A 24484-nucleotide genomic window follows, 5' to 3' on the forward strand; every position below is an offset into this window, starting at 1 on the left:
AAGGATAGAGTAGGACAAAGATTATTTATTTATCACTCGCTTGTTGACGTATGCTATTCAGGGAGCCTATAAAGGATTAGTGGTGAATTAATATGGTGAAATATGAGGTAATTTCAGTGGTGGATATTAGTCTGTTACTTGGAGTGAGAAGGATAGCGGATGGATAATAGGTGAAGAAAGATTTGCATTCATATAGCACTTGTTACCCCTGATGGGTGTTGAAGCGATTTTTTGGCGAGTAGTATGCCTCTCCGGAACCCATAAAGGATTAGTGTTGAAAATTAGTATAGTATAAATATGAAGTAATTTGAGTAGTAGATATGTTATTCAGTTATTTGGGCAGTATATTAGTATAGTTGAATATGGAACATGGAATTTGGGAAGTGAACATGTTAGTCTGTTAATTTTGATAGAAAAAGGATAGTGGAGGGATAAAAGAGTGAAGGATTTAAAAAAAAAAAAATTTTAGGAGAAAAAGGGCAGCATTTCTGGCCCTAGTCCCGACCAGTCTCGAACAGGCCCAAACAGGCAACTACCCTTGTCCTCTCCACCCTTAGGGCGTCGCGGCTAAGCCTGGCCCTTTTTGTAGCCCTAGTAATCAGGTGACCCCTTCAGCCAATAGGAACCCTAGCCCTAACACTATCCAATCACAACACTAGCCCTAACATCTAGAACCAATTGGAGACCAGGACCTTGCAGCCAATCTTAACCCGAGTCCAAGCACCCAATCAGTTCAAAAACCCTGATCTCGACATCCAATAAAGGACTTAGTCCTAACCCTAGTCCCAACCCAAGTCCAAGCAGCCAATGGTACAGGTAGCCCTAGTCCCTACTTCCAATAGAAAGCCTAACCCTGCTCTTAGTCCCACAACTGGTCCAACTACCAATCACACTAAGCACTAAATAGCTACTTCCAATTAAAGAACTAACCCTAGCCCTAGTCCCACCCTACTCCCAACAACCAATAACATAGGAAGCCCTAGTGCCTACTTCCTATAGAAATCCGAACCCTAGCTCTAGTGCCAACCCTGCAATGATTGAATCACAGACCGAGAAACCAATCAGAACCCTCAAATACCCAACCAATGAGGACATTAACCCTAACCCAATAGAAACACCAGATACAACCACCAATCAGTGTACACACATGCCAACCATCAGCACACCATATAAGGTCCCAGTAACCTCAGACAAGGTTTGCTGGCCAGGGAGTTGGAAGCTGCTTGCTCCTGTTCAGAATCTCCTAGGAGACAGACAGGCTCAATCCACAACTTTGGAGTTCAGCAGGTAAAGGCTTCACTAACTCGATATCTAACAATACTGTTTGAATAAAGCTTTGCTGACCAAAAAACGAAGTGCACAGGCCCCAGTAAATACAGTTTCAACAGCTCACAGAAGCACCCTCTGATGTATAAAATCTCTGTTGCGGGGCGGGGGGGGGGGGGGGGGGGGGGAGGGCTGGCCTCACTGTCTTGTGAACACAAAATGGTGGCTGTGGGTGCACTGTTTCAGCACACAGGCCTAAGCACAGAGCAAAGGAGAAATTTGGAGGGAAAACAGATTTGTCACCAAGGAATGAGAGGGACAAACTAAAGAAGTTGAACTGCAAATCCCACAATTCAACACACTAAATGAAGGCAATCATGGGCAGGGAAAACCACACATTTAAAACACAACGCAGGTGATAAAAAATGCAGTTACAGGCAGGCTAAAACTACTATTTTTAACTGTAACAACCACAGGCATAGACAGTAAACCCAGAAAGTGAAAATCGTTTTTTAAACAACTTTTTGTCTTGGGAAGAGACAGCACTAGTCTGTCTCCTTACCACTTCCTGGACTCTGCTCAAAGCAATCTGGGGCACATGTGGGCTGACACATGCATGTTTACCTATTCTCTATTGTATTTCGGGAAAATTCCCACAACTCGTGTACAAGATCACAATGTCTCCTCCTTCCCCATGATAGTCATACCTATGAAACCTAAAAATACATAATCTCATCTAACTTATCAATCCCTCCAACCAGGTGCATGAACTTACATACCCCTATAATGATCGCAATTAACCATTATTAATGCAACCCACCATAAATAAACTAAATGGTTACTAACCAATAGTAGTAGTTTTACAGCCTGAAGAATTTCCTGGATTCACATGCCGTGTATCTATTCTGCCATCTAGAGTTTGGGTCCAGAAATGTGTTGTTTTTTTGGTGCAAATCCGACTACCATTTGGTGGTAAGTTTATCTATTGTGTGATGTCCGACGGCACCCCGGAAGTTCATGTGCGTAGTCGCCATCTTGATTACCTTTACTTCTTTCTGTAACCAACATTTGCTTCTTCCCCAATTTCAGGGGAGGCGGGTGGGTGGCATGTGAATCCAGAAAAAGGCTGGGCTGAAATATGGGTATGTTGGCAAACAGATGTAATGGTATTTATAAAGTGCTTACTTTCCCCGATGGGGCGTCCACGCACTTTTCGGCAAGTACTCCAGAACCCAAACATTAGCGGTGGATAAGTATAGTGAAATTTGAAAAAGTTTGAGCGGTGGACAACTGAGTGTTAGATGGATTTAAAAAAATAATGAGGATGGAAGAGGGAAGAATCTCTTGAAATGGATTAGGGAGATCATGGTAGTAAATTAGTTTTAGGATGAATCAAAGGAGGGATAGGTGAGATGAATTTAGAAGGGTTGTTTGGGAGATCATAGCATTGAATTGGGGTGATGTGAGAGGAGAGTAAGAGTAAAGAAATAAATATATAGATACATAAGTACATAGTATATACTTATATCAACAAATACACATCTAGATATATACATAAAATTAAAAATAAATGTTTATATACACAGGGATATGCTGTACATTTGTGTTTGAGCATGGTGGTTATGAGAAAAGAGCCAAACCTTGAGTAGTCTTCTGAAGATGTTAGTGCTCCTTAAGTCTTATGTTTTGGGGTAATAAATACCATAGTTTGTCTGCTTGAACAGATAAAGATGTGCCACCTATGCTTTTTTCCTTGTGTAGTGAGATTTTGAGGCAAGGTGCCAATCTGGAGCAGAGGTTCCTTTGTTGAATGTATTTGATGTTTTTATTCCAGATGATGAAAAGCAGTCCTGTACCATGTATTGCTTTGGGGGTGATACAAAGCAGCTTGAAAGTGAATCTTCAGGCAATCTGTAACCACTGTAGGACCCTCAAGGCAGGGGAGATGTGGGATTGTGGATTTACATGTAGTCTGGCAGCATCGTTCTCAATACATTGTAGTCTCATCATAGTTGATAAAGATTATCTGTGGTAGAGGCCATTGGCGAAATCAAGTTTAGACAGTACACAAGAGAGATAAGGAGTAGTTTCTGTCCTGTAATTCCAGTTCTGTAGTAGGGGTATCTCTGTTATAGTCATAATCTAGTGAATAGTCCCGCCCATGTGCGTGGACCAGGGCAATCAAAAATAATCTCTAAAATTGTCAAATCATGCAGAACTGCAAAGACACTTAAGAGAGAATTTAAAGACAAATAATGCAGCCTATATCCACAGGCTACACTGTCCAGTACTTCAACTAGAAATTCCACCAAACCACACAACACAGCCTGCCCAGTTTCCTCCATAGGGAAACTTGCCTCTACCAGTAAAAGACTCTGGAATGAGAGAGAAAAGCATGGACAGACGAGCCCCCATAGGCTGCCATTATGTGGCTTAAATAGGATACTGTGCCTTTAAGAGAACTCTCCAGAACTTTCTCCCAGTATCCCACAATGCACAGCAGGTCCCTTTTACTTTCAGTTCTTTTTGAAGGCGTAGCACGCCAGACCTGTAGCATTCCTTACATGAATATCTTTCTCCACCAGGGAGGAGGGCGGGCGCTTATGACTATAACAGAGATACCCCTACTACAGAACTGGAGTTACAGGACAGAAACTACTCCTTCTGTAGTAGGGGATCTCTGTGTATAGTCATAATCTAGTGAATAGAATGGCAAGCCCATCTCCACACCAAAGCGGCGGAGGAGAGAAGAAGATGACCACTATTGTGCGAACAAATTCCGCAGCGAAGCCTGCCCAACCTGAGCATCTGCCCTGGCATCAGTGTCCAGACAGTAATGCTTAGCAAAGGTATGAAACGACTTCCAAGCGGCCGCCTTGCAGATCTCTGCAATCGGAACATTACAAAGTAAAGCGGTCGTGGCAGCTTTTCCCCTGGTGAAATGAGCCTTAGGTTTACCCCCTAAGGTCTTATTAGCTTTTTGGTAACAACTGTATGCAGGACACAATCCACCTAGAGATGGACTGCTTAGAGGTAGCAAGACCCGTCCTGACAGACTCCATAATTGACAAATAATTGGTCTGACCTACGAATATCTTTGGTTTTATCTAGATAAAATTAACACCCTCCTAACATCCAGGGAATGTAGAGACCTTTCCGCTGGAGATGAAGGATTCTGAAAAAACATAGGCAACGTTATGGTCTGGTTGACATGAAAATCAGAAATAACCTTGGGAAGAAATTTAGGGAGAGTACTCATAACAACCTTAGCAGCATGAAATACAGTATAAGGTTCTAGGCAACACAACGCCTGAATTTCACTCAACCTGCGGGCCGATTTAATGGCCACAAGGAACGCCACCTTCCAGGACAGGTGCTGCAACGAAGCCTTATGAATAGGTTTAAAAGGCTCCTTCATCAATCCGGACAGCACCACATTCAATTCCCATGAAAGCGAAGGAAGCCTGACAGGAGGGAACACTTTCTTCAAGCCTTCCAAAAAATCTTTGATCACAGGGATCTGGAAGAAGGAAGTCTGTGAAGGGCATTTCCTGTAGGCAGTCAATGCAGCAAGATGAACCTTAATGGAATGAACATTAAGTCCAGACTGCGCCAAATGTAGACGGTAAGGAAGGATAACGTCTTCCTTGCACGTCGTCGGGTCATAGTTCTTGGACTTGCACCAGATACAGAACCTCTTCCACTTGTAAGCATAGGAGGTCCAAGTTGAAGGTCTCTTAGACTCCTTCAGTATGTCCATACAATCTTCGGACGGATTCAAATGGCCATCTTGCACTCATGAGCCATGCCGCCAAACTCAAAGACGAGAGGTTGGGGTGCAACATCTGCCCCCTGAACGTCGTGAGCAGGTCCGGCCTGCACGGCAGCCGTATGTGAGGAAGGAGAGACCGGTGAAGCAGGTCCGTGAACCACCACTGTCTGGGCAATTCCGGGGTAATGAGTATCATCCGAGCCCTGGACCGGGCCAGCTTGATGAGTACCGCCGGGATCAGGGGAATGGGTGGAAAAGCGTACATAAAGCCGTTCGACCAGTTGATCCATAACGCGTCCCCTGCTGGTAGTACCTGGAGGCGAAGTCTCGGCATATGTTGTTTTCGGCGGTGGCGAAGAGATCTACGGCGGTGGCGAACAGATCTACGTCTTGAGTCCCCCACCTTGCGAAGACTTCTCCTAGTACTTCGTCGTTTATGACCCATTCGTGGTTTTCCTGAATCAGTCTGCTCAGTGCGTCCGCCTGAACATTCTGCACACCTGAAAGAAGGGTAGCCGTTATAGTCAGTCCTCTGGCCAGAAGCCAGTGCCAGATCGCCTGCGCCTCCTGTGACAGAGTGCGTGATCTCGAACCCCCCTGCTTGTTGAGGTAATACATTGTGGTCGTATTGTCAGTCTGTACGAGCAGAGAGTTGGTCTGAAAGGACGGAAGAAAGGCCTTCAGTGCCAAGTAAACAGGAAATTGATGTGATACGTGGCCTCCATCGGGGACCACGTTCCTTGAATCTAAGTCTCCGGAGTGCGCCCCCCCAACCGTGGAGAGAAGCATCCGTCACGACAGTCTGCGTGGAAATGTCCTTGTGGAAGGGAACCCCTCTGAGGAGATTATCCGCTGAACACCACCACTTCAGCGACTGAAGAGCATGCAGAGACAGTCTTATCTTGTCGTCCCAAGATCCTTTCCTCTGATTCCACTGGTCCTCCAAGCACTCTTGCAACTGTCTCATGTGCAGTCGTGCGTGTGGCGTCCGGAAGATACAAGATGCCATCGATCCCAGTAGAGAAGACACCGTCCTCACTGTTGTAGATTGAGTGGTCATAAGAGCCTGAGCCTTCCGAAGGAGTGATAATCGTCGCTCCTCCGAAGGAGACACGCTTGCTGACAGCGTATTGATGTAGGCTCCCAAGTACTGTATGCATTGGACATGAGTCGGGACAGACTTGGACATGTTGATGTGCAACCCCAGCTTGTTCAAGAGAAAGCACGTCTTCTGGGAGTTTGCTCGAGCTTCCGAGAAGGAGGAGGCCTTGATCAACCAATCGTCCAGGTACGGGTAGACGAACACCTTGTTCTTCCTCAGGTGTGCTGCTACCCCCGCCATGCACTTCGAGAATGTTCTCGGCGCAGACTTTAGTCCGAATGGGAGTACTGTGTATTGATAAGGATTGGTGCAGACTTGGAATCGCAGGAACTTCCTGTGTTTGTGTGCAATGGGCACATGAAAGTACGAATCCTGTAGGTCTATAGCACATCGCCAGTCTCCCTGTTGCAACAAAGGATCAATCTGAGGCAACGACAGCATGCAAAACTTCTGTGAATCCACTTATTTGCTTGTCGCAAGTCCAGAATGGGCCTGAACTCGTTCTTGTCCTTCTTGCGAACCAGAAAGAACCGTGAGTACAGACCTCTTCCTCTCTGAGAGAGAGGTACGTCTTCTATCGCCCTTTTCCTTAACAGGATATCGGCCTCCGCTTGAAGCTCGCGCAGCTGAAACTGCGAGCTGACCAGTGGAATCGCTGGAGGCGGGCTGGTGAACCGAAGACTGTATCCATTGCAAACAATATTCAGCACCCACTTGTCCTGAGTAATTTGTCTCCACTCTGCCAGAACAAGCATTTGCAATGCAATAGGTCTCGCATTATTTTAGTTTGAGCTATTATTATTGTAAATGGCAATGTTTTTTGCTTTATGCTATAGTTTTCTTATGTACATAAAAAGCTACATATAAAGTATTTGTTGTTAAAATTATTTATGCAGTATTTAAATTTGTTTGCATAAAAGAATTTTTTTTTGCAGTAGTTACATTTTGTTTTTATAAAAAGGGACATATAAAATATGTTGCATATTGACATATAATGATGCAGCCCACCTATGACTTATGCAGCAGCAAAATGGCGTCTTCTGCATGATTATAGCCCCTCCCCTCCACATAATTCATCACTTGCCAAATAATGTATCACTTGCCACATAATTCATCGCTTGCCACATAATTTATCACTTGCCACATAATTCATGACACATAATTTATCACTTGCCACATAATGTATCACTTGCCACATAATTCATCGCTTGCCACATAATGTAATTATGAGTGCCATTTGAAAGACTTTGAGTGACACTTTCTTGCGAGCCAAATCAAGCAATGAAGATAAGATAAAACATATAAATATCAGAAAGTACACCCGTCTGAGCAACGAGAAACTTTAATACCTTAACTGCTGCAAAGTACCAGAAATGGAACGGCACTAACCTAGTGCCCTTATAATCTGAAGTGGCATTTGAGCTCCATTGCACTGACTGGTGATTGCTTGCCTATGATGCAATTTAGAGGAAGACTGCAAACAGCAGAAAACCGTCATGTAGAGATGGCAGGTAATGGAACATCCACCAAAAACTGATGGCTACAAAATCTGTCTTACCTCTCAGCACCCCCCAGTCCCGCCCCTCCTCATTCAGAGGTTGGGTACCGTACATCGGTGTGTTCGATCATGATTGTGAATTGTGGAGTAGCTCCATCGTCACTGAAGCCTAGCAGGAGTGGTGTGGGGCATCAGCTGCTAGCCTGCTACAATTTGGTATGGCATTACGTAAGAAGGCAAAACAAATCTGTTGTTTTTTTCTGCATACACGATGCAGAACATGGTGGTGCTGGTCATGGAAAAATGATCAGTGGCTGCTGACTTTGGCACTGGGAGCCAAGTTCCAAACTCGACTAACCGGCCCAAAATATTGTGATTCTGGGAAAATAATTTAATTTCCACGTGCCAAACAGCTAATGAACTTGACCTTGTAATGAAACTGTGGCGCTAGAATAACCCTTCAATTATACCATCGGGTCACCTTCGCGCCATATAAAAAACACTGCAAAAGAAAGCACGCCCTGGGACTAACTTTCCAGTATGTGTGGAACCCTGGCTGAATAGTGGACTGAATAAGGCCCTGCCCTGCCTGAAACCTCCTTCGCACTATTTGTCTCGTGAAAAACCCGGGTGGCACAGAACGTTGGGGAACACTGAAAAATGTAAATTAAGTACTCACGTAGTTTGAGAGGTGAAGTAAAACTGCACGCAGCTTCAGGGTCAGCGATACCGGGTCCTCGACGCTCCAGTAGCTTGTCTGAATGAGGGCGTATTTAGTTTATAATTTTGAAATAGTAAGGGCGGTTGCAATAATTCGGCGGGGAGTAAATTAACAACTGAGCAACAGGCAAGGCGATAGCCCGGGTCAGTGCGAGGTGCCTGCAGCAGTATTGTGAACGGCGCCATGATTCAATTTGCGGCGCCACCAGCAAAACGGCCAGCAGTGAGGGGCGGCACCTTCCTCAAACTCCGCGCTCCAGCAGCAGGATGTGCTGCAAAGTGCAAGCACAACCTGACTGGGCCCGGCATTCTAGTCTTTGGTTCATGACGTCAGGCGTCAGAGCCGTGCCTGCAAAAACTCACCGCCGCAGCCCGGCTCGAACAGGAAGCCAGGCAACCTGTGTTGGGACGGGGGCGGGGCCGCAAAAAGACAGGAAGCAGACGGGAGCCTACCCCGCGCTCCTGTGCCCGTCAGCCGGAAGATTGCCGGAAGATTTGCGTGTCAGCTAGCGGGGCTCCTGTGCTCGTGGAGAGCCCCGCCTGCTACTAGGATGACCCGCTGCCTGCCGAAGGAGAGAGGGAAGGAGAGAGGGACACACTAAAAGAACTCGGTGAGTGGGGTGTGAGGGGGGGAGGGGACATGTGCGCGCGCGCGTGTGTGTGTGTCTGTCTGTGTGTCTGTGTGCCTGTGTGTGCGTGTGTGCCTGCGCGTGTGTCTGTGTGTGTGTGTATGTATGCATGCATGCGTGCGTGTGTAAAAAAATCCGATGACTGGGGGGGGGGGGGTTGCAAAGTGAAAGTAAGCAGCGCGTGTGTATGTGCGCATGCGTGAGTGCTGTGTATGCGTGTGCCTGTGATGTGCGCATGCGTGAATGTTGGTGCGCGTGCAAGCAGCTGAATCCAGCCGGGGAGAAGCGCGTGACAGTTTTTTGTCCCTCATTCCCCCGTGTCAGCTCGCTATAGTCTCCGACCCTGGACGCATCCTTCGGATGCTATTCCAGGGCGAGACCTAAAAAACGAATATGCTACTTACCAGTATGCATCTGTTCTTGGCATGTAGGGCTGCTGACATTCATATCTGTGCATAGATCGCCTCCTAGTGTTGGGTCCGGATGATTGCACATTGTTGTCCTGGAAGATTCTTCGAAGTATCACGAGATAGGTGGCTCCTCCCCTGGACTACAGTGCGCATGGGCATCGACTCCATCCTCAGATTGTTTTTAGCCATTGTGGCCAAGATGGAGTGGAACTAAGTGAATGATGACCATGCTAGAAGTATGTGTGAATTCTGCAGCTGCTACAGGCGCCGGGGAGGAGGGCGGGCGATATGAATGTCCGCAGCCCTACATGCCAAGAACAGATGCATACTGGTAAGTAGCATATTCGGTTCGAGGCATGTGGACTGCTGAATTCATATCTGTGCATAGAATAAATAGCAGTCCCTCCATTAACAGCGGCCGCCCGTGCCAGCTGCAGCAGTTTGGAAAAGTGTTTTTAGAACAGCCTGCCCTACAGCTGCCTGCTGTTTGGAGTGCACATCAACACAATCATGCTTTGTAAATGTGTGTGTGGTAGACCATGTGGCTGCTCTACATATGTCTTCCAAAGGAATATTTCCAAGGAATGCCATGGAAGCCCCCAACTTTCTGGTGGAGTGGTCCCTCGGTGGAATGGTGAGAGTACGCTTGGCTTTCAGATAGCAGATCTGGATACATTTAATGATCCACCTAGCAATGCCCGCCTTGGAAATGGGGTTACCTTTGTGGTGTGGTGCAAAGGCAACAAAGAGTTGTTTAGTTTTCCTAAAAACCTTGGTCCTATCGATGTAATACAGCAGGGCCCTCTTGATGTCAAGGGTGTGGAGCATTCTCTCTGCCAATGACTCAGGATTTTGGAAGAAAACAGGCAATTCAATAGTCTGGTTGATATGGAATTGAGACACAACTTTAGGAAGGAATTTAGGGTTAGTGCGAAGCACTACCCTGTTAGAATTAATTTGAATAAATGGCTCTTGGATAGTTAGTGCTTGCAGTTCACTAACTCGCCGCAGCGATGTAATTGCTATGAGGAAAGCCACTTTCCACGTCAAGAATTGAATCTCGGGGGGGCGTGGCCAAGATGGCGACGGAGTGAGTCGCTCTCTGCGTTCCCTCCGGCGCCGACTTCAACAAAGCACCGAATAGCACCCCCGGGACCGTGCTCTGACCGGTGGTTCTGCTGCCAGGGGGCACCGGAGCATGGTGGCTGAGTTCTGGTGGCGGCGCTAGTCCATCGGAGCGTCCAGCGAGGAGAGGCGCGCTCTTGGAGCGGGAGCGGTGGAGGGCCTGTCCGACGCCGGACTGGCGTAGGAGGGAAGCCGACAGGAAGTGCAGGAAGAGCGGACGCCGTAAGGGGATGGAGGTCGGCCCAATGCCTGGAGCGGCACCTCGTTAGCCGGCGGGATCTCCGGAGGTCGGCGTTTGCCCCGCTGCCCCCTCCCCGTGTGTCGAGCTGTGTGGAGCCGCGGCGGAACCAGGGGCTGTATGCGGATCGGAGGAGCGGAGGCCCTGCAGTGCGGAAGGAGGTGAGCGCCTGGTGGCAGCCGGAGGGGGCTCGGGTCCGCGATTTGGCACGCGGAGGACGCCGGCAGAGCCGGGCTGCTGGACAGGACCTGCGAGGAGGCGGCATTGGGCTCTGGCCGAGTGCGAGGACGGCCTGGTGCGGGATGGGCGGCCCCCCCTGAGTGGGCCCACTGAGGATTGCAGCCACACGTAGCCTACGTGTAAAGGGCACACTGCACGGCGGCGGCCTATGGTGGAAGGGGAGGAGAGGCACCTGAAGTCTCAGCTGCGGCTTACGACCTGAGTGAGGCTCGGCTCGGAGGGCCTGTGCCGAGCAGCGAACCTGGGCGCCATACCATCGGGGAGCAGTGGCCCGGGCCTGTGAGGCGCTCTCTGGTCTTGGGGGACACGCGCACCACTGAACTGTGACCTGGTGGGGGCTATCGCAAGATCTGAAGGGCTGGCAGTGGAGTGGAGCGGACCTGCTATAGCGGCCCCGGCACCTCGGAGGAGGACACAGGGAGGCCCGCGGTGTGGAGCGGGGGAGGAGGGGGCCCGCCTCGGCCGCCTTACCTCGCGGACGGCTATTGCGCAGTGGGTTGTGGTCGCCGGCGAATTGTGGACTGCTTGGGGAGACGCACACGACCGACCTTGTGATGGCGAACAACCAGAGGAGGGGGAAGACTAACAAGGATGGCCTGACCAGGGGCTCCCAGCTCCCGCCATCGCCTGGGGCGAGCTCCTCCTCCGCGTCGGGGGACGGTGAGGCGCCGGTCACAAAAGCATTCATGACTGAGCTGTTTGCCTCCATCAAAGATGACATCTCAGAGCTGCGGTCCCAGCTTGCGTCGGACCTTAGGGAGGTGAGGAGAGACCTGGATGGGGTTGGCGAGAGGGTAGCCACCCTAGAGGACCGTGATCTTAATTTGGCTAATGATGTCCATCAGCTGCAACAGGATGTGCTGTGTCTTAGGGAGCAGAATCTGAACCTGCAGTCCCATGCGGAGGACCTGGAGAACCGCTCCAGGCGGAACAACGTCCGTATTAAGTCGGTGCCGTGGGACGGGGAGTCCGGCGATCTGAGAGGCTATGTCCTGGCGCTGTTCCAGCAGATCTTGGGCGACGACGAACTTACTGATGTCAAGATGGACAGGGCCCATAGAGTTGGTCTTCCTAGGCGCGGGGGGGCCCTCCGCCAGACATCCTAGTCTGCGTCCACGATTTTCAGTTGAAAGAGCGCATTCTGAAGAAGGCCCGAGAGGCTTCGTCTATCCAGTTTCGTGGGCACCACCCGCAGTTGTACCAGGATTTGGCGGCTTCTACTCTACAGAAACGGCGTGAGTTCAAACCAGTGACTGCCTTCCTGCGGTACCGCAATATTGCTTACTCCTGGGGCCACCCGTTTCGCATCATATTTCGTTGGAACAACAGGCTTGAACAGATCAGGTCCCTTCAAGTGGCAATGGATCTACTGGGGATCGACGGACCGGATGCTTCACATGGCGATAGGAGTCCCTCTACGAGGGGCCGGCGACGGTCCCCCTCCTGGCACAGGGTGGGCGGGGAGGAGGGTGCCTGACAGGTCCACCAGCATGCAAGAACGGTACGACGCGGTGGCCTCGGTTGCCACCGCCACGCTGTCTGCCTCTCAGCTTGGTTCCGGGGCGGCGTGATTTCTGAAAAAGGATCTGGCTGGCGCCGGAGGGGCGCACCCCTGCAGGTATCGTGGGTTCGTATGTACTTTGTGAGAAGACGCCCAGGTACGAGATTTCTGGGGGACATCGGCCGATGTCTCCTCGCTATCCCATGGAGGACTCTTTTGGACTTTCGTTGGTTTGTGAGGGGGTTTCCGGGGGGGGAGGGTCCTGGGGGGGTTGTTTGGGGTGTTGGGGTTGGGGGCGAGGGGGGGTGTTGGTGGTGACGCGGACGTGTTGTGGATAGTGTTGTGTGGTGGTGAGAGGGAAGCTGGGAGGTGCTGTTGGTATGGGAGATGCGAGGCGGGTAGGCATGGGACTCGAGGTTGGGACAGTGGGGCGGAGGGCTGGCGGGAGCCTGATCTTAACACGTGTTGTCACCAGGGCATCGCCCGGCAGGGGTGGAGGGCATGCCCCCGAGATATAGAGGATTCTGTTTTTTTGTCTCCCGATGCCTGTTAGCATAGGGACCTGGAATGTTAAGGGACTGAACTCTCCGCAGAAAAGGCAAAGGGTGTGGAAATATATAACGGACCACCAATTAGATGTAGTGGGTCTGCAGGAAACTCACCTTACACGCACAGATGAGCTGCGTTTTAAGCATAAGGCGTATCCCCTAATTTACAGATCCTCTGCGTCCACAAAGCACAAGGGGGTGGCCCTCCTCTTCCATGCTTCGCTGCGCTTCCAGCCTGTGGCGATAGGCACGGACAGGGAGGGCCGCTGGTTGATGGTGAAGGGGCTGGTTCAGGGGAGGCTCTGTACTTTTGTTGTGCTGTATGCTCCTAATACTGGCCAGAATAAGTTTTTGCAAGGTTTACTGCATAAAGTGGGGGATTTTGTTGAAGGGCAGTTGTTCCTCATGGGGGACTGCAATTTGGTGTGGGACGGGGCGCTGGACTGTTCTGGCGCTCGCAGGGCGGATACTGGTGTGTTCTCAGAGATGTCACGGCAGAAAGTTACGGAAATGGGGTTGGTTGACGGGTGGCGGTTTCTACATCCAACGTCCAGGGACTACACGTTTTTTTCTCATGTGCACCACTCATATTCACGACTGGACCACATATTCCTTAGCCAGGCTCTTAGAGGAGATGTCCTTGACTCCACCATACTGCCCCTCTCGGTCTCGGACCACAGCATGCTAGTACTTACTTTGCGCTGGTCGTCGGCGGGCACCGGGCAACGGAAATGGTATTTCCCGGCTTCGGTACTTCGGGACGAAACCTCTAACAAGGCGCTGCGGGTGGCCATCAGGGAGTTCTTTGCCCTCAATCCACCGTCTGATACCTCGGTACCCAACACGTGGGATGCCTTTAAGGCGTCCATCAGGGGCACTTGCTTGGGCCTTAACGCACAACTCAATAGGATGCGACGGAAGGAGAGGGAGGCCTTGGAGGCTGAATTGGCTTCTCTCGAGCAGACGCATAAACTCAACCCCTCGAGGGTGACCCTCCGGCCTCTCACGGCGGTACGGGGGAAACTGAGGGCCCATTACAGTAACAGGGCGGAGTTCACCCTACTGAGGTTGGGCCGACAGTCCTACTCTTGTGGCAACAAGGTGGGGAGGCACTTGGCCCGACAGCTTCGAGACAGGCGGGAACGTGAGTACATTGGAGGGATCCGCGACTCTGCTGGACAACTGCAGCATCGGGACGAGACAAAGGCGGCCATCTTCGGTCACTTTTACTCGGACCTCTACAAGGGGGAACAACTGGACGCGGCTGCCCAGAAAGAATACCTGGGACGTCTGCCCCTTCCGCAGGTGTCTAGAGAATGGAATGAGCTCTTAGGGGCACCGATTACCAGGGAGGAAGTGCTAGCTGCTATTAAGAACTTGAAGCTTCACAAGGCGCCCGGCCCGGACGGATACACTGCTGTGTTCTATAAATCTTACGCTTCCGAGCTCTGCGAATTCTTGGTCACCCTGTTTAATGACGTGGCCGCCTCTGGTTCTTCCACTGGCTCCCTGGCAGAGGCGATGATTACGGTCTTGCCAAAACCGGGGAAGGATCCGGCACATTGCGCCTCCTTTCGCCCGATAGCGCTTCTTAACTTAGACGCCAAACTATATTCGGCGATCCTGGCACGTAGGCTACAAGACCTTATGCCGGCGCTAATCCATCCGGACCAGTCTGGCTTTATCAAGGGGCGCCAGACGCATGATAACACTCGTCGGGTGGTGCATCTCATAGAAAAAGCGGAACGATTTCGTATACCGGCAGTCCTAGTGGGCCTGGACGCCGAGAAGGCCTTCGATAGGGTGGACTGGGGGTTCCTATTCAATACCATGACTGCCTTTGGTTTTTCGGAGACCTTCATCACTATGGTGAGGGCTAATTACTGCTGCCCCCGGTCCCGGGTTGCGGTGAATGGTCATATGTCAGCGTTCTTTGCTCACACTCGGGGCACTAGGCAGGGTTGCCCTCTGTCCCCCCTGCTATTCGCGCTGAGCATCGAGCCGCTGGCGGTAGCGGTGCGGGAGCATGGCGGGATCCGGGGTCTGCCATTCGCGGGGGAACAGCATAAGATTTCGCTCTTCGCGGACGATGTCTTGTTCTCTATTACTGATCCGGAGAGCTCGCTCCCTTGCGTCAGGGAGGTCTTGTTGGAATTTGAGGGGGTGGCAGGCTTTAAGGTCAACTACAGCAAGTCGCACATCCTGAATCTTACCCTGTCGCAGGTCGAGAGGGACCGGGCGCGCCCACTGACTCCGTTGGCCTGGGCCGCAGGTTCGATCGTCTACCTGGGGGTCCATCTGACTCCGACGGTGAGCGGGCTGTTCCAGGCCAACTTCCCATCTTTGCTGGCGAAGTCCCGGGCGGAATTGTATAGGTGGAAGCCAAAATTTCTGTCATGGCTGGGCAGAAACCACGCCGTGAAGATGGTCCTCCTCCCTAAATTCTTATATTTGTTCCAAGCCTTCCTATCCCCATGGGCAGCGATTTCTTTCGACGGCTCAAGACTTCTTTATTGCGCTTCGTGTGGCAGGGGGGTCAGGCGCGGGTCTCCTATGCAGTTCTTCGTCGACCGAGAGCGGAGGGTGGGGTTGGGCTCCCGGATCTGCAGTTATATTACAAAGCGGCGCAACTGAGAGTGTTGGTGGAGTGGTCGCAACAGACCTCCGAGAAACACTGGCTCCATATGGATCGATGCGTTGCCGGTAGGTCAATCTGGGACCTAGCCTGGAAACCGAAGAGGGACCGCCCTCTCAATGCATATATCAGCACGCCCACTAGCACGGTGTTGAAGGTGTGGGACTCACTAGCGGGAGATGACCGTTGGACCACGTTCCCTTCACCGTTTACGCCCTTGCATTACAACCCAGCTTTCCCACCGGCACTACATGAGGGGCCGTTTACGGTATGGAGGGAGGGGGGATGTCGGGCGTTGACCCATTTGTTCCACGGCCTGGACACCCTCACTTTCGCTAACTGTATGAGAGATTATGGGGTCCCCCAGACTGAACGTTTCCGGCATGTTCAGCTGCTTCACTGGGCTACGTCACCTGGAGTAATGGAGGCGGCTACGAGACCACCGACGCCGTTTGAAGCCTTTATATTGCGGACGTCTGCCATGAAGGGGGCCATTTCCTTCATTTACCAGCTGTTGCTTCAATCGACAGTAGCTCCTCGACCTCGTTATATGGGGCAATGGGAGGAACTGCTGGGGCGAGATGTCTCGGACGCGGAATGGTCGGCGCTGTGGCGCGATTTGACGACCTTTAACCATTCCTTGCACTTGAGGGAGGCCCACCTCAAAACGATCATGCAATGGTATATGTGCCCGACTAGGCTTCACCGCATTTTTCCGGGGACCTCAGATAGGTGCTGGAGGGGTTGCGGACTTCTGGGGGACTTCCGCCATATCTGGTGGGACTGCCCGGTGATCCGTCCGTACTGGGAGGAAATCCTCTCCCACATAAAGGACATATTGACTTATCCCATTGATGAATCTATGGCCTGTGTCCTGCTAGGGCTGCGAGACCCTGGCCTCGTTTATCAGACCAGGGCAGATAAAAAGATTTTGTGGCTATGCCTCGGCGCAGCGAAGCTCACACTGGCTGCGGCCTGGAAGAAGAAGGAGGCCCCGGCGGTCTCATTGTGGCATGCGCGGCTGTGGAGGTTGCTCAGTCTGGAGAGAGTGGCGGACATCTTCCTGGGCCAGTATAAGAATTTCCGATATCAGTGGGGTCCTCTGGTTACGTTTCTTTCTAAGGGGTTACCCTCGGCCGTATGTCCGGCTTCTTTGAGGTCGATGCACCTCTTTCAAGTGTAATGTGGATATGATTGAGTGTTGAGTGAATGGCGTCACCACCGGGGGGGAGGGAGGGGGTGGGATAGGGCTGTTGGTTGTTTTGGTTCTTTTGGGCTGTGGAGGACCCGCGAATTGATTATTTGCACCGCCTGTATGGAACTTGGAGGTCTGGGGTCCGGCACATTGCGGCACTGGTCATCTTAGCTGGACTGACCTAATGATAAGCTGGTAGAACACTGTGTACAGTGGCCCTGATTGATATGTCGTCTCGAGCCTGGACTGGATATGCGTATGATATGATATGGTTTGGGTCATTGCTGATGTGCGTACAAGGAGTTTACCTTGATTTTGTGCACTGTGCGGTTCCCCCGCAGCCCTATGTTTATTCTCCTATGCAACTCAAAAATAAAAATTTTACAAAAAAAAAGAATTGAATCTCGCAGGAATGCAGTGGTTCAAAGGGGGGACCCATCAGCCGGGTGAGGACCACATTGAGGTTCCACTCCGGAGCTGGTGGAGTCCGAGGAGGAATGACTCGTTTGAGTCCCTCTAGAAAGGCCTTAATGGCAGGCACTCTGAAGAGTGAGAGGTGCTGCCTGTTCTGTAGATAAGCGGCCATTGCAGATAGATGAATGCGAATGGAAGCATAGGCCAGATTACACTTGTACAGATGGAAAAGGTAACAGATGATATTCTGAATAGACGCATCTAGCGGGTTAATGTTGTGGTCTGCACAATAATTGACAAACCGCTTCCATTTTGACGCATAGTATGCTCTGGTGGTAAGCTTCCTTGCCTCACAAATGATGTCCATGCAGTCAGAAGGCAAGTGCAGGTAGCCAAACTCTAGGACTTCAAGAGCCAGATCGCCAGGTTGAGCTGTTGCGGATCTGGATGCTGAATGTCGCCATGGCTCTGCGTCAGAAGGCTGGGTGTGAGACGTAGCCTCTGATGCGGTACCACGGACAGTTCTAGAAACGTGGTGTACCATGGTTGGCGAGCCCACGTTGGAGCAACCAGGATGAGAGTCATCGAGTGCTGCCTGAGCTTGCGTGCCACCAGCGGTATCAGAGGTGCTGGGGGAAAAGCGTACGCAAATTCGCCTGACCAGTTCATCCATATCGCATTGCCCTGCGACTGTGGGAACCTGGCGGCGAAGCTTTGGCATTTTGCGTTCTCCCTTGTGGCGAACAGGTCTATCTCTGGATGACCCCACCTTTGGAAGTATGGTTGGAGTACTGATGGATGTATCTCCCACTCGTGCATCTGGTGGCTGTGCCTGCTGAGCAGGTCCGCCATCTGATTGTCCTTGCCCGGGAGGTGTTCCGCCATGAGGAAGATGTTCCTTTGAATGGCCCACTTCCACATGCTCTGAGCCAGATGAGACAGCTGCGGAGAGTGTGTTCCTCCCTGCTTTTGAATGTAGTACATGGCTGTCATGTTGTCCGTCCGGATCAACACGACCTTGTTGCACAGATGTACTTTGAAGGCTTTGAGTGCCATGAAGATTGCCATCAGTTCGAGAACATTGATGTGCATCTTCCGTTGCTGTTGCGTCCATAGTCCCTGCACTGTGTAATGGAGTACATGAGCTCCCCATCCCTGGAGAGAGGCGTCCGTTGTCAGGATGATCTGTGGCACAGGCTCTTGTAACGGTCGGCCCTTGCAAAGGTTTCGTGGATTCCACCAATGCAGAGTTGTATGCCCGACCGCTCACCAACACTAGGTCTTTTAACTGCCCATGAGCCTGAGTCCACTGATGTGCTAAGCACTCCTGAAGCGGGCGCATATGTAGTCTTGCGTGCGGGACTATGGAAATGCAGAAGGCCATCATGCCTATCAACTGCATGAACACTCTTGCTGGAAGCGAGTGTTGAGGTCTGAATTTTTGTATCAGCGATTGAATGCTGCTGACTCACTGAATTCGGCTGTGCTGTGGCCGCCAGAGTATCTATAGTCGTACACAGATACTGCCGTATGTGGGCGGGCTGGAGGTGGGATTTTGGGTAATTCAGTGAGAATCCCAGATCGTGCAGGAGGTGAAGGTGTGGGACATGTGGGCGGCACACTGCTGGGCTGACTTTGCCTGGATGAGCCAGTCGTCCAGATAAGGGTAGACGTGAATGTTCCGTCTCCTGAGATGCGCCGCCACTGTCGCCAGGCACTTCGTGAACACCCTGGGTGCCGTGGTGACACCGAAAGGCAAAACCTTGAACTGGTAGTGCTGGTTTTGGATGGTGAACCGGAGGTATCTCCTGTGTGAAGGGCGCAGTGGAATGTGAAAGTACGCATCCTTTAGGTCTAAAGTTGCGAGAAAATCCCCTGACTGAGCAACAGGAGCACCTGCTGCAGGGTCAGCATATGGAAGTGCTCCGACAGGATGTAATGGTTGAGTGGCCTGAGGTCCAGGATGGGCCTGAGGGACCTGTCCTTCTTTGGTATTAAGAAGTACAGGGAGTAGACCCCTGTGCCTCTTTCTTGCATAGGCACGAGCGCTATTGCTCCTTTTTGCAGCATAACGGTGACTTCCTGCTGCAATAAGTGCAAATGCTCGTCTGACATAGGACGGTTTCTTGGGGCATGTTGGGTGGAGAGAATGTTAACTCCAGACAATAACCGTATTGAATAAGTTTCCTGGTTTGGATCTCTGGCTTAAATCCAGAGATTCTCAACCAGGCATGTCGCCGCAGCATAACGCTAGTGTTTATAGCCCTGGCGGCGGTATCAGCTGCGTCCAGAGCGCACTTAATTGAAGCGTTAGAGATTAGCTTCCCTTCCTGAATCAGCATTTCAGCCCCTTCCTTGTATTGATCAGGCAGGTGCTGCAACAGGGTCTCCAGAGTGTCGTAGTGTGCCCTGTCATAGCGCGCCAGAAGCGCTTGTGTGTTAGAAATGCGCCAGATGTTGGCCGCCTGTGCTGCTACCCTCTTCCCCGAGGCCTCAAAGACCTTGGATTCTTTGTCTGGGGGAGGAGCATCACCCGTAGTCTGAGAATTAGCCCTCTTCCGGGCATTCGAGACAACAAGGGAGTCAAGAGGCAACTGTCCTTTGATGTAGGTAGGGTCAGTGGGCGCCGACTTGTACTTCTTGTCAATCCTAGGGTTTATCACCCTCGCCCTGGTAGGTTCTTTAAAGATTTCAGCAGCATGCTTTAAAACACCTTTCAGCATAGGCAGAGTCATAACAGTTTTTTCTGAGACTGAGAAGGTATCAAAAAGGAAGTCGACATCCACAGGGTGAGCATGGAGCTGGACGTTGTGATTGTTTGCTGCCCGTTCAATGAGGGCATTGAAAGCTGCAGAGTCTTCTGTAGGAGACGTTTTGGCAGAAAACAGTTGAGGGACTTGTCCTGAGTGAGGATCCCCTGGGTCACCACCAGCGGCCCAGGCTTCGTTGGTATCCTCAGGGTCTGTATAGACAGGATAACTGTACTCATCCTTATCATCCCCCTCACAAGCGTCCACATCAGAGTAAGTGGGCGAGACATTATGAGTCTGTGGGGAAAGTGGTTCCACCAGAACGGGAGTGAAAGCAGAGTCCTTCTTGAGAGGGATCTTGTAAGACTCAATTGGGCGTTCAGGGGCGATTTTCCACTTGTGGAGGGAAAGCCTGCCCGTTTCGGCATCGATGAAGTGTTCCTGATGCTCTTCCACTGAAGGTCGTCGAGGATGTGGGCCGGGGACCACTGTTGACGACTGCGGCGCCGAGGAGACCTTCTCTGGCACGCTGGCGACTGCCTTAGGAGCGAAAGCCTTCAGCGCCGTCTTTGGCGGCAACGTGAAATGGATAGGCGTGGACGCCTTTAGTGGTTTCTCCACTGGTTTCGCTGGCGGAGGATCCTTCGGACCGGGCGACGTGGTACCGTCCCTGATGCGCTGCAGGGAGTCCGTCACCTTCTTGGTGAACGCGGCGGATGGGCGCGCCGGTTCAGTGGAATCCCTCGAGGCCACACCTGGAGTCGACGCTCGGGGCGCCGTGCCCTTGTCCTGCTAACGCGGAGTCGCGAGAACCTTCGGGTCATCCAGCCGTTTCTTCGTGTCACTGACAGCTTTTTTCGGATCGCCGATAGCCTTCTTCGGGTTGCTGAGGCTTTTGCCGACGCCGACAGTCTTCGGCGCCGACGCACTCGACCACCTTCACTTTAGTCTTCGGCGCAGTAGACTTCGTCTCGACGCCCTTGACTTGAGCCTTGGGCTCGACGGCCACCTTCTGCTTCTTCGGCGCCGAGGGCTCCGAGGCCTTGGAGCCGACCAAAGTGATGCGCACTTTCGGTTTCGAGGACGGCACCCGCGCAGTGTCTGGAGTCGAGACCGTAGGTTTCACTTTCGGTTTCGATTTTCCCTGGAGTGGCTCGGCAGCAATGTCCGAGGCCGAGCCCGAAGGCGGGGCCGTAGAACCCATAGTGAGATCTCGGATAAGACCCGAAGGCGATCCTCGACCTGAGCCTCATAAACTGGCACGGCCCCAGAGTCCGTTTGAGGAAGCTCCTCATCCGAGCTATCCTCCATGGCCCCAAGGGCCCCGTCGTCCCCCCCTACCTAGTCGACGACTTCTTCGGCCTCGAACATCTCAGCATCCGCATCATAGTTTTATTCGACGTCCGACGCGGGGTTCGACTCTGAAACGTCCTGGATAACTTTGTCCTCGACATCCCCCGCATCGAAGATGTCCACAGGCGCCGGTGCAGCATGCTGGGCCTCCTGGCGCGCAGCTCGTCGAAGCTTAAGCGTCTTCTTGGACCTGAAGCAAGAGCAAGCCAGACACTTGGCTTCATCGTGGTCCGGCGACAGACACTTGTTGCACACCGGGTGGACGTCGATGTGGGGATACTTAGAGTTGCAGACCGGACATCTCTTGAATGGACTCCGGTCCATGATGGAGGGTCGACTGGGCCTTCCGCGCCGAGAGCACGCGGGTGTCGAGAATCCGGCTCGGACCGCGCTGGAAGAGACTAAGACCGAACTCAAGACTATACCGGCGTAATAGCTAAAGACCTTTTGGTCTCAAGAAAGTTTTCTATCGATTCCGACTAGAGGGAACCCAAAGACATCCGAACCCAATGGCGGAAAAAAACAATCTGAGGATGGAGTTGATGCCCATGCGCACTGTAGTCCAGGGGAGGAGCCACCTATCTCGTGATACTTCGAAGACTCTTCCAGGACAACAATGTGCTATCATCCGGACCCAACACTAGGCGGCGATCTATGCACAGATATGAATTCAGCAGCCCACATGCCTCGAACTTAAAGCTTCCCCCTACCGGAGTGGGTAACTGATCCGGAGGAAGTAAGCGCTCAGGGCCTAGACCCGGCCGGGGCTTTGGTCGCTGGTGCTGACTGTAGGCCGCCTCTACCCTTCGGGCGCTTCTGGAACGGCCTTTGGAACTGCTGTTGCTGTCCCGAAGCTTGGCCACGCTCTCTGCCCTGTCCACCGAACCGTCTTTGGAACGGGAGGTACAATTTCTTTTTCTCTTTGGGCTTTTCCAGACCCACAGCCGTGAGTGTTTCGGCCTCCGCCTTCATGCGGGCCATTTCATCATCCGCATGTTTCCCAAATAGGGAATATTAATTAATATAAATGTATGTTGCAGTATTGAGACCTCTAGGTAAAAATATTCTCCCTCAGACAGATGGAAATGGTTAGTAGGCAAGGACCAACTTTTTACCGTAGTTCTTCTCCCTACGGGTGTATTGAACCTTCAGCATAAATATGTCCACCAGCCTCAGTCTTGACATCATCCTACAGGCTGTTAGGTCCTTAAATAGATCTTTCAGCCTCATCGCAGTCAGTTCTAGTTCGACATAGTTTAACCATCTGATCCTTTTGTAATTTTCTAGTCTTAGGCAGTCTCTTAATGTATTTTGGGTTAGAGGAACTGTGTCCCTTCGCCATATAGAAGGCCACAGTAGGACCGGGGCTAGTCTAATTGCGCCTGTAATAGAGGGCAAGCCCAGCTTCACATGTGGTATATTGTTTGTGGAAGATTGCCGAAGAGTCACCAGTTACTTAAAAATGTATTCTCAGTGGATTGGAGTAGGTCAACATGAGCCATACCCCAAACACCTCCCCACAAGTAGCCGAAGACTTAAGTTTTAGCATGGTAGATATGTTTAATAGCGGATAATGGTTTAGCTTGCACTCAAAACATAAATGCCTTTAGCACAGTTAGGTTCCTCTCCATTCCCATGACCCTTCCATCAACTAACCATGATCATGTTTGGTTTTTGTCAAAGAATACCCCAAGGTAGGGAAAAGACTTGCCCACCTCAAGTTTACCCGCTTCCATGTCAAGATATGGTGTTTTGTTTTAAACGCCACCCCCTGCTACGATTACGAATGATTTTCTCTGGTTAACCTTCAGGTCCAAAGAGTCCATGAAGGCTGCATAGGCAGTAATGAAACGTCGAAGCCCTAACCCGGTTGTGGCTATCAGGACTGCATAAGCCAAAAGTGGCAGCTGGAGGGAGTCAGACACAGGAATGTCAGGGGATGCGCCCACGAGAGATTTCTCCACACAGTTTGTGTAGAGGAAAAGAGGAACGGCGCGAGAACACAGCCCTGCCTATCCCCCCCCCCCCCGCTTTGAGATCTTAAAAGGACTAGTGCATTCCCCATTTTTCCCATATCTGACCAATGCAGAGGCATCTGTGTATAGTTGCCTGATAAAACCAATTATTGGCAGATCTATCCCCTTCCCTTCTATTATATACGAACCCCTGGCGGAAACCTCAGCTCGCGGAGTGTGCAGAGATTTGCCTCCTCCGCATTCCACAGAGAAGGCAAATCTCCTGCCACTCCGCAGCAGGGTGGAGTTAGCCAGCCCCCGCATCCACCCCCTATATTAACAAGTAAATCTACATTACTTACTAGTTAATTAAAACCACTTATCTGGCATGCGGCATCCCCGGGCCGCCCTCCTCTTCCTCGCCGTATTGGTAATCCTTGAGAAAAGTGCAAATGAGAGTACATGCGCATTTCTCGCAAGAAATGCACAGGCATGTGGTTTTCTCAAGGATTACCCAGACGGCGACGAGAAGAGCAGCCAGGTGACGCCGCAAGATGCAAAGTGATTATTAAAATGTATTACTACACAGTCACCTTCCGTGGTTTCCCTTGATGGGCCCAACAAGCCTACCCTTCTGGCCATGATGATTTGTCTAGCCAATGAAGGACTACCATAGTGAGTGGTTGGTGGGACAACCAGTGTAGGGATTTATCCATCAGTTGAACCATTGTTTCAAGCTGGCCCGCCCTCAAAGTCGGAACGTTACCCAGGACTAGTACAAGAGGGGATGATGCCGGAGGAAGGTGGAGCGACTGGTAAGTAGCGACAGACAAACCCACACTGGTTCACAAATTAGATCTTTGCTGCCTTGCGGTGTCATCTTTCCCTCTGTCCCCCAATGGATTTATCCGTAAAATGGTCACAGTTCTAGTCGGGATATTTCTAAGAAGTGATTGTGAAGTCGTATCTACCTCTGGGATAGTGGTATGGGCTTTAGGTACTGGGTGGAGGATTTGTTGGGGGATAGTATCAGGAATGCCAGATTTAATACTTGGGTGACAAATGATTCTCCATGATGGTAGGATCCTGAGTAGCACACTCCCCAGCCCCTGTCTGTCAGTGTTGCAAAGCAC

General features: G+C 51.3%; 1 protein-coding gene across 1 annotated transcript in view; it reads right to left on the reverse strand.

Moving 5' to 3' along the window:
• Positions 1-24484, reverse strand: part of LOC147669069 (histone acetyltransferase KAT6B-like) — a gene marked incomplete at its 3' end in the record, with an annotated part of 135168 nt that overhangs the window by 82869 nt on the left and 27815 nt on the right. The gene's annotated exons all lie outside the window — the stretch shown is intronic.

Source organism: Lissotriton vulgaris, unplaced genomic scaffold (assembly GCF_964263255.1).
Source record: "Lissotriton vulgaris unplaced genomic scaffold, aLisVul1.2 SCAFFOLD_4443, whole genome shotgun sequence".
Classification (NCBI taxonomy): Eukaryota; Metazoa; Chordata; class Amphibia; order Caudata; family Salamandridae; genus Lissotriton; species Lissotriton vulgaris.